Source organism: Pteropus medius, unplaced genomic scaffold (assembly GCF_902729225.1).
Source record: "Pteropus medius unplaced genomic scaffold, Ma_sr-lr_union100, whole genome shotgun sequence".
NCBI lineage: Eukaryota > Metazoa > Chordata > Mammalia > Chiroptera > Pteropodidae > Pteropus > Pteropus medius.
Genome location: NW_024340693.1, coordinates 3,783,767 through 3,798,596, shown reverse-complemented (window position 1 = coordinate 3,798,596; position 14,830 = coordinate 3,783,767). Strand labels below are relative to the sequence as shown.

The window sequence follows — 14,830 nt, the reverse complement described above, 5'->3', positions numbered from 1 at the left end:
AACAACCGATGGGTCAAAGAAGAAATGACAAGGGAAAGAGGAAAACACTCTGAGACGAAAGAAAACAAAGACACAGCATGTCAAAACTTACAGGGTATGGTGAAAACAGGGCTCGCTGGGAACCTGAGAGCTACTAGCACCTCCATTAAAAACTATCTCAAGTCAATAAGCAAACTGTATGCCTTAAGAAATCAGAAGGAGAGTAAACAAAATAAACCCAAAGCTAGCAGAAAGAATGAAATAATAAAGATTAGTAAAGACAGAAAAACAGAGAGAAAACTCAACAAAATGAAACGATGGTTCTTTGAAAAAATTAAATCTTTAAGCTAAGAAAAAAAATCTCAAATTATTAAAATCAGAAATGAAAATAGGACATCATCACCAATTTTACAGAAATAAACAGAATTACGAGAGAATACAAGGAATTGTATGCCAACAAATTAGATAACCAACACAAAAGTGGAAACTCCTAGACATACACAAACTACCAAAACTGACTCAAGAAGAAATACAAAATCTGAATAAAACTGTAACGAGCAAGGACATTAAATCGGTCAACAAAAATCTCCCAACAAAGAAAGGCCCGGGAACAGATGGCTTCCCTGGTAAATGCTACCGCCCATCTAAAGAAGAATGAACACTGTTCCTGCTCAAACACTTCCGAAGAAACACTGGGGAGGAGGGAGCACGTCCTACCCCCTCTGTGCGGCCAGCGTGCCCGACGCCACGCCAGATGACGCCACGCGCACAGCAGAGGCCGGCGGTCCCTGGGAACGTCGATGGGAACGTCCCCAACAAAACAGTAACTAGTGAAGAGAGTAGGGACCATAACCCAGCGAGATTCACCCCAGAAAGCGGAGGTAGTCCGACATAAGAAAATCAAAGTGATAAACCATATTAATAGACTGAAGAGGAAAAGAAACAGCACATGATCATCTCGACTGAAGGGAAAAATGTTTTATTTGACAAAATGAAACATACTTTCATGACAAAAAAAACGATAAACTAGGCAAAGAAGGAAACTTCTGCAACAGGATAAAGGCCCTGTACCTCAGATCAGGAACAGGGCACAGATGCCGCTCGCCACTGTCACTCGACAGAGCACTGTAAGTCCTGGCCGAAGCGACTGCGCAAGAAAGAGACCAAAAGGCATCCAAAGAGCAAAAGGAAAAGTGAAGCTGTCTCTGCAGACGACATGACCTTACGCAGAGGAAACGTATAAGCAAAGTTTCAGGATACAAAAACATGCAAAAATCAGTTGCATTTCTACACGCTAATGAACAATCCCGCCAAAAATTAGGAAAACAATCCATTTACAGTAACATTAAAAAGGATAAAATACATAGAAATAAATTTAACCAGAGGTGAAAGACTTGTACGCTGCTGACAAACTGAGGACACACAGAGACAGAAAGACGTCCCACGCTCAGGGACCGAAGGTTAGTGTTGTTAAGACGACACCATCGCCCCAAAGCAAGCTACAGGTTCAATGGGATCCTTCTCAAGACTCAAAGGATGTCTGACACAGAGGAAAAGTCATCCTAAAACCCATATGGCATCTCGAGGGACAGAAGTCTTGAAAAAGATGAACAGAGCTGGAGGGGCCTCACACGTCCTGACTGCGAAACTACTACGAAGCTACAGGACTGAACGGCACGGCGCCGGCATGAAGACAGACACACAGACACACAGACACACAGCCCGACAGCGCAGGACGCAGAGCCCGGGAAGAAACCCGCGGAGGCTTGCTGAGTGCCTGACGAGGGTGTCAAGACCACTGAGGAAAGGACAGTCATTTCAACAAAAGAATTCAACAGGTCTCTCACCTTACACCATACACAAAAATTAACTCAGAGTGAATCAAAGACCTATATTTAAGAACTTAAACTATAAACATCTTAGGAGAAAACATGGAGGAAAGGTGTCACGACACGGGACTTGGCAATGATATCTTGGATATGACATCAAAAGCATAGGCCACTAAAGAAAAAAATAAACCGGACTTCACCAAAATTAACAACTTTTGTGCTGAAAGAAAAATACTGTCAAGTAAGAATACTCTACCCAGCAAAGTTTTCCTTTAGAGCTGAAGGAGATACAGAGTTTTCCAGAAAAACAAAAAAAAGTTGAAGGGTTTCATCACCACTAGTTCAGCCTTACAAAAGATGATAAAAGGAATTGTTCGAGCTGAAACCAAGGACACTACCTAGTAACAGGAAAGCATATGAAAGTATAAAACTCACCAGCAAAGCTGAAAATTTTAACTTTTGTGCAAAGAACAGTATACCAAAAGAATAAAAAGACAACCAAGGGAATGGGACAAAATATTTGCAAATCGTCTATCTGATCAGAGATTAATATCCAGGACATAGAAAGAATTCTTATAACTCAAGAACGAAAACAAACGAACAAAGGGCAAAGGACTTAGATACTTCTCCAGCCCCAAAGAAGATACACAAATGGCCATAGGCACATAAAAAGATGCATCATTTTTATGCCATTAGTCATTAGAGAAATGAAATGAAAACCAGGAAATATCTCGCATCCATTAGGATGGCTACGTCAAAACAAACGAACAAAAGTAACAAGTGTTGGTGAGAAACTGGCTGGCTGAAAAAACTTGATCCCAGTACACTGCTGATAGGGACGTAAAAAGGGGCAGCAAAAGAAAACAGTATGGCGGTTACTGAAGAACTTAAAAAATGAAGTACCATACGATCCAGCAACCCCAGATACTTCTGGGTATCTGTCCAGAAGGACTGAAGGCAGGATCTTAAAGAGACACTTGCACATTTATGCTCATAGCAGCATTGCTCACAAAGCCAAGAGGTGGACGCAACCAAAACGTCCACGGGCAGAGGAAGGACAGACGAAATGGGGCGCGTGCGATGGACGATTACTCCGCCATCAAAAGGAAGGGACTCCTATCACACGCTAATGGATGAACTTGAGGACACGGGGCTAAGAGAAAAAGACAAAGCTGTACGATCACACTCAAGAAGCCAACTTTCACACGAAGGCCGGGGGGCGGTTACGAGGGGCGGAAGAGGGGAGCAGGCGGGGACTTGTTTACTGGGTATACAGTTCCGGTTTGTCAAGGTGAGAAGCAGGGACTCAAATGGGTACTTGGGACCAATGTTCACAGCAGCACTATTCACGACGGCCAAAGGATGGAAACAGCCAAGGCTCGGCGGACAGGTGAAGGGGTGCGGGGAGTGGGGAGGAGCGGAAGGCAGGTGCAGACGCACGAGGGGGCGCTGTTCACCCTGAAAAGAAAGGGATTCTGACACCTGCTGTGACCAACAGACGAACCTTGAAAACGCCATGCTACATGACATACGCCAGGCACGAGAGGGTGAACAGTTTAGGGTTCCATTTATTTGAGATACTTAGGACAGGCGAATTCATGGAGATAAAAGAGGAGCGGCCGCCCAGAGCCGGGGGAGGGGTCCTAGGCATTCCTGCTGTGCGAGCCCAGAGTTTCTGCCTGACATGGTGAAGTTCTGGAAACGAACAGTGGTGATTCTTGCAAAACATCTGTGAATGTACTTAATGCCACTTAAAACAGTAAAAATGGTAAATTTTACATTAGTATATTTTACCAGAATTTTAAAAAAAACAGAAGACAAATACAATGATTAACTAGGAAGAAAATATTTGCAACTCATACCCTAAAGAAACTGAAGACAAAGAGATCCTACAATCGAGATGAACCAACACGCAGAGAGAAGAAAGGGCAAAAAAAAAAAAAGGAAACACAGTTCACGAGAAAACACAAATGGTTCTTTATGTGTGAAATATTTCAGAGAAACGCTTATGTGAAGTATATGAATAATCGGGTGTCGCTTAGCACGCTGACACAGCAAAGGGCTTGCCGGGGTGGTGGGGTGGGGGGGGCGTCTCGTGCCCCACAACAGTGTGAATGCGCACGGCCTCTACGGGGGCACCTCAAAAGGACTCCTCTGACCCAGCGACCCACTTCTAGGCATCCTTCCCGTCCACATGCTACCTCATGCTTAAGAACGAAATTAAAAGAGCACTTATCGTCAAGTTAAACGACTGAAACACCCTAAACGTTTCTCAACTGATAAAATGAACGGTGACAGTCTGCGGCCACGCCACCCTGAACGTGCCCGATCCCGTCTGATCTCGGAAGCTAAGCAGGGTCGGGCCTGGTTAGTACTTGGATGGGAGACCACCTAGGAAGACCAGGTGCTGTAGGCACCAAAAATAATAAGTAAATCAAAATCAAAATAAAATAAAAATAGAAAAAGACTCAAGGAAGGGGACAGCGAGGAGGCAAATACTTGGGAAAAAGAAGAAAGCTTTAAAAAAAAACGAACGGTGATAAAGACACAATGAAATGTTATGCAGCCTCGGAAACCCGAGGTGGCTCTGAGTGGACGTACACACTAACACGGAACCACTTCCACCGAAATGAAGTGCAAACGAGGCACGGGACAGGCACACGCACACGCAGAGGTACACACGCACATGCACGTGGACTCACACGCACGCCCAGGCCGCCTCTAGACAGACAGCTAGGAAAGCGACGTCGGTGGGTGGCCCCTCGGGAAGAGAGCTGCGGAGGGTCCGGGGACAGAGCGGAGGGCTGCTCGCTCTGCACCCATCTCGCCTTCTCGACTGGTGCCACGCGCACTGGGACTTGGCTGGGGTTTCACTGCCTTTGGAGGTCCGTCTGGAGACCACACGGTCACAGCACTGAGGGCCCCGCCCGGGCGCCCTCCATCCCGGCTTCCCTGCGTGCCCCACGGTGTTGCTTCGCCACTTCTCCCATAAAGGTCTCTGCGCGTCTGTTACTTACTCCTATTTCACGCAATAGTGAAACAGGTTTTCCCATCGCATTATAAAATGTTTCTATAGCAAAGAAACACCATAAATAGGGTGTAAAAATATGTAAAATGAAAAAGCATATATACATATAGAGTCGGAACAGATATAGGAATCGATATTCACACTTTAGAAAGAACACAAATTAAACTATTTGATAACACCCAGCACTGGCAAGAACGCGAAGAAACGGTGGCAACGCGGTCAGCACGGCGGCCCCGGGGGAGGCGGCCTGGCTGCTCAGACACACGATGCGCACGTACTCCGACTCGGCAGGTCTGTGCTCAGAATCTCCCCTAGAGAAAACACACACGGACCCAAGGAAGCTACTACACAATGTATTTCCTGCAGCGCTATCTGTAACAAAAAATTGATAATAGACTAAATGTCCGCCAACGGAATGTCTAAACTGTTAAATCCATGCCATGAAATATCACGATGGGAAAAAAATCTAAGACATACAGCTAAGTGAGAAAAGCACGTTGCAGAAAGGTACGTATAGTATACATATTTTTAACATGCACACGCAAATGTACTGGGTAATTCTCATGGGCGCATGACCAAAAAGGATCTGCAGTAAAACATGCTAAACCGATGATACTACTAATCTCTGGCAGAGTGCGGAAAAGGACCAGGGATCGGTGACAGATGACACGACAGATAAGATTATGCCTACAGTCTAGCCACACGATTTTCTTAACATATTTTTATCAGACATCTAAAACAATGCTACTCTGGCTTTAGAGGCCGATAGGAATCATTTAATTAATAGACCAAAAACCCATTTAAGGGTTATGATGAAGTCTAAACAAAAATCTCTTCTGATCTAAAAAAATAAATGAATAAATCAATTAATTATATGGGTTATCTCTAGGGCGTAGAATTTCTAGGGGTAAGGAATTTGGTCCTCTTTCCCAGGGGACCAAAATTGAACTGTAAGCTACTTTCAGGTAATTTCAACTATCTCTGGGGCGCTCGCCCACTCCGAAGATTTCAGGGAACCCCCCGACTCCTTGGACTCCGTGGCCTACCTCAGTGGAGAGTGTGGGAGCTGCAGGCACCCCCTGGGGTCCGACTCATCCTCACTGCACCTACGCATCCTCGGCCATCGCCGCGGGGAGGTTACGTGTCCCGTGTCCCGCTGCTCACACCAGAACGCTGACTTCATTCTCAAGTTCCCCTCCTTCCTTCACCTACAGCCACGCCACCTCCAGGTCCTACCCACTTCCAAGATAATCCTGAAACCGCCCCTGCCATCCAGCTCTTCTGAGCCCTCTGGCCCTGACACCAGCCAGCCCGGCCTGGCCCGCTCCCCAGGGCGTCCGAAGAGCCGTTCTAACATCTGGGACACCTTGGAGAAACGGAGCACTGTCCCCTGACGCCCGGCTTGCGCGTGGCTGGGTTCAGCACCTGCCCCCCTCATCCCCCTCCAAGGGGCCACCTACAGCAGGAGCCTTCTACAAAGATCCGCCCCCCGCCGCCACCCAGGGCCTTCACTTGCTCTTCCTCTGCCTCCTAGGTCCTTTTCTGAACTTCTCTCCCGTTCTGCCTAAATGTCACTCCCTCAAGACCCTCCCTCGCAAACCCTTCCCCAGCCCTCCATGGCCTGACTCAGGTCTGCCCGGCCCACGCTCGCTGCGCCGCACCCCTCCTGTCTGCAACTGTTTACCTGTAAGCTATGTCCCCCAGCAGACTGAAGGTCCACGAGGCAAAGACTATGTCCCCACTGCCTACCTCAGTGTCCCACAGTGCCTGGCCGATTACCAGTTACTGAATAAATACCTCTCCCTAATAAAGAGAGAATAAATAGTTTTTTGCTTTTTGCCGCTAAACCCCCACTGCCCAACTAAATTCTAGCTCTATCCCTCCCTCCCTCGTTTCCTGTGTGCGAAGGACAATCACTGCACACCTGAGCCTCAGTTTCCCCATTATAAAACAGAAAATTAAGATAATTCCCTCAAATACGAAACAAGAAAAATAAAAATCTCTCTACCCTATGTCTTCATTCACGATTTTTCATCACCTCCACATTCAGTCTATATGATTTAGTAGCACGGCCTGATCTTAGTCCCCAACAAAACGGTATTGCACCCTATCCCCGCTTAACCCGCAATCAAAGAAGCTGAGTGAACCCACACTTCCTTCTCCCCGAGTGCAAGTCAACTTCAACCACATATGTTAATTGGGAAACAAACGTTAATTTATTCTCATACTTCCAACTCTATGGCCTCGTTTAATGACTGTTTCTGACACCACCTTCTCCTTGGCACAAAGATGACGGAGCGGTTGTGAACTCACTCCCTTTCGTGAGTTCCAAAGCTCCATCGCTGGACCTCACCACACCTAAAGAAACAATATCCACATCAGTAGACAAAAAAAAGGCTAACCTTCAAGTACTAAGAATCTACTTGTCCAACACAGATTATTACTAAATAAAAATCTACTGCCTCTGCTTCATAAGACTTGAAACTCATGGCAATTTTTACCAGAATTCTTTCCCAGGGACACGTTCTTCAGACGTTCACTGACTGGTTTTAAAAATCAAAGGAATACAAAAAAAAAAAAAAATACATGGAGGCATACCAAAAAAAAAAAAAACCCCATTTTTCCTCCCTTAATTGACAAATTTCAGAAACTAAATAGACAACTCTACCTATCATTTATAATTCGATGTAGTTTTTTAGAATTACCTAGTAAACATTTAAAGCTCTGAAGCAAAGGCCCTCAGTATCTTTCTCCCCGTCACGCCATCCCTTCGTGACTTAGGTTCTGTTGCCTCTCAATTTCGTCACAAATCTAATACAATAATAACAACTACTATTTACAAAAGACATACCATGCTCATCGAAACTGCCTTAACACGTATCTTATAACAGGTAACTTGCATGCATTATCATTTCAATTTGGAGATGGATAAACTATTCTATTACCGGGTAGCAGGCACACAGGTGGCAAAACCGGAAGTGAAGTGCATCTCTTCCATGACACCACACTGCCCGTCAATTACACGGAATGAGACCAGTGAACTGGTCTGATACACTGACCACTAGAATTCAAACCTTAACCAGCTGAAGACTTTTACAACATGTAAGGACAAGGAAGGGTTTACAAGAACGTCAGACTGTGTGGAAAATGTCAATTGCTGATAAGAGTCTATACGCAGAATATTAGTAAGACAGTCTTTGGGCCTGAGCACCCGCTACTGCTCAGTCACTTACCCTATACTACTCTTAATCCTCATCTCGCAGCCATCTCAGGAAAGGAGGCATTACTATACTCAATTGTCAAATGAGTAAACTGAGGCTCAGAGGTTAAATGACTTACCAGAGATCACGAACTGGTAAATAGCGGGAGCAAAGTTGGGCTTTAACAGTTTTACTGGGGCAAAATTTGCATATAACAAAGTTTACTTATTTTAAGTGAAAACTGATCAATTTTAGTAAGTTTATACACTTCTGTAGTCATCACCACAATGCAGAATACTTTCATCACCCCGAAAGTTCCTTCGTGAGCAGGGCAGATTTGAACACCAACCTGACTCAAACTCATGTCATGCAGCAAATCCCCTAGCAACGCTGAAGTGACAAAAACAGATTCTTTTTTGGCAGAAAAGCTGCAAAATTCAGTCCCACTAGTTCCCTTTCCGTGCGAGGTCCCAACATGCGACTAGAGCCACGCCCACAGGCCATCTCACCCAATTCACGTTTCCTAAACGTTGGATATGCCATATCTGAGTAGAGCGAAATTAGACTTGAAATACAGGATGCTTCTGCAGATCTTGTGTGACAGTTTTTAAATGCAAAAGGACTTAGGAGAGGGAAAGACAAATGAACACTGAAATCCAGGAGGAAGCCAGGATGAAAACGCTGGGCAAGGCCATCGAGGACAGAAATGCGACACACGAAGGAAGAGAACAGGAATCACTGGCAGTCCAGAGCGTGTGTCACGGGGGACAAAGACAAACTGGGACAGAAGCGTCTCTTGGATGAGTGACATAAAACTGGAGATCCAGAACGGAATGACTTTCCTAGGCAGGAGTCAACACCTACTTGATGAAGAAACAGGACTATACAATATTAAAACTGACGAAAATAGAAAGTGAGACAATATTCAAAGTAATGATAGTTTTAAAGCTAAAATCGGTTTAATTTTATATAATTAAAATAGGGCCGAATCTCCATTACTTTAAAACAAACAAACATAAAACCATGAACGTGAATTCTGATAGCATGTTAGAGCCAGAAATAATTAAAATAATTAAAATACGACAAGCTTCAAAGAATACAAATATAATATAAATCTAAGACAAAAGGATAAAATAAAATTTTCATTTAACCTAAATTTTCACTTCCATCTAACACCTTCTTAGTTCTAAAGAACTGAAAGCACGCAGTTCACTAATCTGATAATCACTGGGCCTAACCAAAAACTTACTAATTCCCAATTAGGGTCCTGGGGTGTAGCATTAGGAGTCTACATGAAATGCCCAGCTGGACAGAGCCAAAGAGACTGCAGACCAAGTGTGAGCAGAACACATCTCTTAGGACTCCCCGATATGCAGAGGTGCTGCGCCGCACCCCGGCTGAATCAATCAATGCCTTCTGCAGTGCCCCAACCCATTTGCCGGACTATCCTGTCTGGTCCCAGAAACATCACTCTTCATAGGCGACACACGCCTCTGGAATGAATGACGATGACGCTGTTCCAGCGTTACGAGAAATGTTTCTTTAAGCGTTTTTAGGTTAGAAAACCATAATTTCAGTTCCAAATTCTTACAAAAATAAACCCAGACAAGGTATGTAGGTAGCTACGGCAAAAGTAATACACACATGGCATTGCCGCACGGTATGAAAACTGAATAATTTGCCTTGCAGAATCAGTCACATTTTACAAACTCTCTTCTGTCTGAAACTTCTAACCATGCATCATGATTTTACTTAAAATAATCATTTAAGTATTTTTCCTATCCAACCTAAATGGTTAGAAGGAAATAAATTTACTGCAAGAATTAAACAGATCTTTTGCAAATTTTTTTTAATATGAGGCTGCAACACTACTTCTAGTGAATTTATCTTAAAGTTACAATTTAACATTAACTTTTTATATCAGAATCATACTTAAACATTTAATAATTTAAGAATAAAATATTTTAAGACTTTTTAAAATTGAAATATAATTGACATATAACATTGTATTAGTTTTAACTGTATTTTTTTAACCTTTAAACTTTAAATTCACAAAAACAAATTTAACTTCAAATTCACAAGGAACACTATAAAGAAAAAAAATCTAGAATCTCTAGAGAAATAAGATAAACTTAATCTTTGGCAACCTATTAACATCAAAGAAAATGGGTGAAATGCTCTAACAGTAATTTGGTAATTCTTCAAGAAGGATAAACAAAAACAAGGTAACATGCAACAATAAAACAAATATACAACTTTTTCTAAATCAAGTCTATTAATTATTCATTACCTATTTACCCTAATACCTAAGTTTACTCTCAAGTCATTTCTTGAAATAATAAACATTAATACTTGCAGGACATTGATCAAATCAGAAAAAATAAAACCCCCAACCGTCATACCCTCTTTCAAAGACCATGAATTTCCCTTTAATTTTATTACTTCCAATTTTCAATGAACTGCTATAAAGTTAAAACAGAACTAGAACAAATCCCAAATAGTCATGCGATCAAGTGATTTTGCAAACTGCTCTACACATTTTTTAATCTCTAGAGAAAACAGATTTTTCAATGGTTTGCAAACTCAGTTCCTGATTCTTACAAAAATAAACCCAGACAAGGTACGTAACTACAGCAAAAGTAATACACACATGGCATTGCTATAAAGTAAAAGAACTGAATAATTTGTCTCATTCAATTAATCACATTCCAAAGTGCTTCAAGTGTTGTGTAAAACTTGATCCAAAACAATAATATTTTAAAATACCCAATAAAATAACAAATGTTATAATCTAAATTTTAGCACACTTTAAAATGACCAACTCGTTAGCAAGTATTTGGTGCTAGCCTTCATAATTTTCTTCCCAGCTCTATTTTAATAAAAGAAATCTAAGATAACAAAGTGACTTGTTTAAAAAACATGTTGCAGATATATAAATTTGCAACTCCAACTATGTAAAACGTTTTTCTTGCTGGTACACAATCAAAATAAAAAATATAAACTACGATTTTTACCCAGAGCCCCCATAGTTCAAAATTATGGATTTATCCGACAACAGTTTTTCTCACTGACAACTTTATAGATCTTTACATATGGCAGTTGTGCATAAGAACTTTTAGATTTGAATAGTTCAAAGTCCTGTTCAATTCTAAAATCCCAATTCTATGCTCTGACAGAAATAGAAGAAAATTAACCAACTGAATTTAAAAAAAAAAAAAAAAGGAAATGTATGAAGGCAAAGCAATCTGTCTACTGGTTTCCTGACTTAAAATGCCCTACATAAAATACTGTTAGAGAATCCAATGGGAGAACATGCTTTTGCTTGGGCTCACTTGCAGTCCCGAAAAAAATCTGCAAGTGGAACATGACGAAGTCTTCTTGTAATAAATGCTATTCGACATAATAACATACACGTTAATGACGTTGTTAAATGAGGCAGAGACAGATGTTAATCCCCAGAAAGACAAAAAAATCTAACATTTCTACTTATTCCACACCTTTTGACGACAGAGCTCTAGAATTTCATACATGTTCTTTCATTACACTAACACCACAGCAACTGATTGAAGATTCACTTTATCTCAAAAAAGGGCAAAATATAACAAAACTTTAAGAATGTGAACATTGGTGTACAAAGGTGGGGTATCAAGCTCCACATCCACGCAAAAGTATGAGACATTCACGTAGCAGCATCGGTGTGATGTCTGAGCGACTCAGAGTTGTCTCACCAGAAGTCCCACCCATGAGATTATACAACAGTAGAACATGGAAAAGTAAGGAGCACCCTGTATCTCTTCCCCAACTGTTTAAAAGGACAGGTAGGAGGGCGACACATACTATTCGCGATGCACTAAGGAAAGATGCCATGTATGTGCAAAGTATTTTTAACTGTCAAAATAGTTCCTAAATACATCTAATAGCACCTAACTCATAGTAATAAATATAATAAAGTATACTTACAATAGACGTAAGTATAATAAAGAACTTCTTTAGTAAGGTCAATTAAAAATTGTCAAGTTACCTTCATCTTACTAACACATTGAAGCATCAATAACGGGTATTTTTAAGTAATGGAATTTTTAATTCCGAGTTAAATTATTAAGCAAGACAAGAACCGCATTTCGGCATTACTTGAAAGAACCACGCTTTCATCAGTTTACATGTGTTGACACTACAGAAATGTCCTGATTATACATTTTGTATGTCCTCATCTCTAAATTTCTACTACACATAACCAATCAAAAAGCTTCTCCTTATCAACATCACAACTAAGAACCAAGGGAAAAAATCTGATAAAGGTCAATCTTTTCAGAAAATACGCGGTGTTAAAATAAAAACTGCCCATCTGTTTGAAAGATCTGATCCATTATATACGAATGATCTAATGTGTGAAAAGAGCTTTGAACCTATTAGAGAAGTCATATTCATTCAAGGTGCAGCACATAAGAAAGTATAGACTCTAAATTATACAGACATGCTGAAAAAGAGAATGTATTATTTCTAATTCGAATAGGGCCTGTTAGTTTTGAAATAAGTCAGTAAAATAACCTAATTGATACCTATGGTTCTATTATTTTTTCTTTAAAGGTACTCGGTAAGAGCCAAGCATTTTATATTTGTTTACACGCTGTTCTCTAGGAAAAGAACATATAGGCTGAAAAGATTCTAACCTTGGATTTTTTTCACTGTTTCAATTTCTAAATTTGTAAAACAACCATATTATGCACTTTAAAACAGGATAGCACAGTCGCTGAACTTAGGCACTATAATCAAACTGCTTAAGTGTAAATCATTTGCTTCGCCAAACCTGCCTATGCCTGTTTCTTCCTCTACAAGTCAAGGATAAAAAAGTACCTGTATCACTGGGTTTTCATGAGGATTAAATTACTTAACACATGTTAAAAATTAGTCTGGACACGTGATGATGATTCTCACTCATAAATTTCAAAGTTTCTAAATAAACTTTTTTTAAAATCCAGCTTAGAATTGTGCTGGCATACAGTGGGGGCTCAGTACATGCTATTTTTATTACCGTGCAGGCTACTGGCTAAGGTTAAAGGAAATAATACATGTTGAGTGTCCTGCACTGTGTCAGAGTGGTACCCTCTTATACAAGCTGCCATCTTCATGTCATCCTTCATAAGCGATATTCGGCAAATAGTCATTATCAAGTCACTGTCTTTTGACCCATTTGGGGCTTAAACATCTAAGTATAAACTACTACACTAATGACATGACTCTGGCAGAGATCCACAAGTTATAGTATCAACTGTCAATGGACTCAAGAGATACAATGTGTCCAGTGTTAACGGCACTGATATTTTGTAACTAATAGCAACTGAGGGAATTTTCACTGGTTATGTTAATCTTCCTGTCTAGTACATTACCAGACTGGCTTAAAACCAACAAATTACAAGCAGTAAATAATAACTCTCAGATAACACACTTAAGAATGACTCGAGTGAAGAGCAATCAGCACGGAAGATGGGAACCCAGAGTCACCAGAGCAGCGGACAGGTGTGAGTAGCGCGCTGGTCGGTGAGCTAGGAGGACCACCAGAGTAGACTTCTGCCCTTTCCTAAGCGAAGACACGGAAGAGATCGACCCTCTCGTCAGCCCTGAGTCAGGATGTGCGCTTGCAATCAGACACAAACAAAAAGTTAAATGGTTCTCTTCTATTTCTCCAATCCCTTCCATCAATTATCCATCGCGAAGGTAGAAAAAAAATGTTAAAGATGGTTGCTCGCATCGCATTTAAAAGGAAACAACTTCAATTCCCACTGTGGAACTCTAGAGGGCACCAGAAATATGCCCTGCTCCCCGCACCCTCCTCCCGGGTAACGTGAGCAGCTGCAGGAGCCCGTCGTCTGGTCGCTGAGGCTGGTATTGCAGCAGCAGGAGCGACGTCTGCAGCGGTGCTCGCGCCGGCGCCCACTCCCAGCTGCCTCCCCAGCCATCACCCGGGCTTGGCCCCAGGGGGCAGCTGCCACCCCAGAGAAAGCTCCTCCCCCTGAAAACAACGGGGACGGACCAGTCCCCTGGCTGAACCCCTACAACCTGACAACGTCCTCTAAGAGCAACCAATTAGGGGCAAAGGACTCACAATGGGGGTGTTTTCCTCCTCACTTTCTGTCAAAGATGCACCACGCAGGGTTGAAGGCGACTCCCGGCCCTGGGGGAAGAGGAAAAACGAGAAACGGATCAGGAACAAATCTACCCAGGTGGGAGGACCAGGCCCGCCCCGCCGGGAGGGGGCACAGAAGGGACTGGGAGGTCAAAGAGGTTCGGCTTTTCTATTATCACTGCCCAGCCCGGGACCAACCACCTCTCGTACGTAAAGCGGAGCGGAACGGCGTAAAACATGTCTTTGGGACCAAAACCCACGTGAAAGGCAGAATCTGGAGGGAGGAGGCGGAGGGCACCGAGCCTGCTCCCGGGAAGCGAGCGGGGGCAGGGCAAACGCTGCCTCGACGCCAGCAAGGAGACGGTATTCCCCCAAAGCGGCCCACCCGGCGTCACCGCCGTCGCTCCCAGCACCGATTCCAAGGTACGGGCGGCTCCCGTCCCCGCCGGGCCGAAATCTGCCACATTTGCCCCAAGCATTTGCCCTGGGCCCGAGACTTGCCCCCCCCTGCAGTCGGCGACCGGCAGCGCTGCCTCCCCGTCCGCCATTAGAGACCCAGCCAAACAATACGTGAGGAGCCAGGGCCGCGCAGCGCGATCGGGCGGGGAGCGCGCGGGGGGCCCGGGCGGAGCGCACCCTCGCCCCCGGCGCCGCGGACCGCGCGCCCCGG

The 14,830-nt window shown here is 43.1% G+C and overlaps 1 protein-coding gene and 1 non-coding gene across 2 annotated transcripts in view; one reads left to right on the top strand and one right to left on the bottom strand.

Annotated features, from left to right (window-relative positions):
* Positions 1–14,549, bottom strand: part of ZMYM2 (zinc finger MYM-type containing 2) — an 80,793-nt gene extending 66,244 nt beyond the window's left edge. The window contains exon 1 of the mRNA XM_039863414.1: positions 14,140–14,549. The gene's annotated coding sequence lies outside the window, so the exon portion shown is untranslated. The remainder of the gene's footprint in view (positions 1–14,139) is intronic.
* LOC120603026 (5S ribosomal RNA) lies at positions 4,106–4,224 on the top strand. Its single transcript, XR_005652940.1, has one exon. It is a non-coding gene; the product is annotated as a 5S ribosomal RNA (ribosomal RNA).
* Positions 14,550–14,830: the final 281 nt, after the last annotated feature.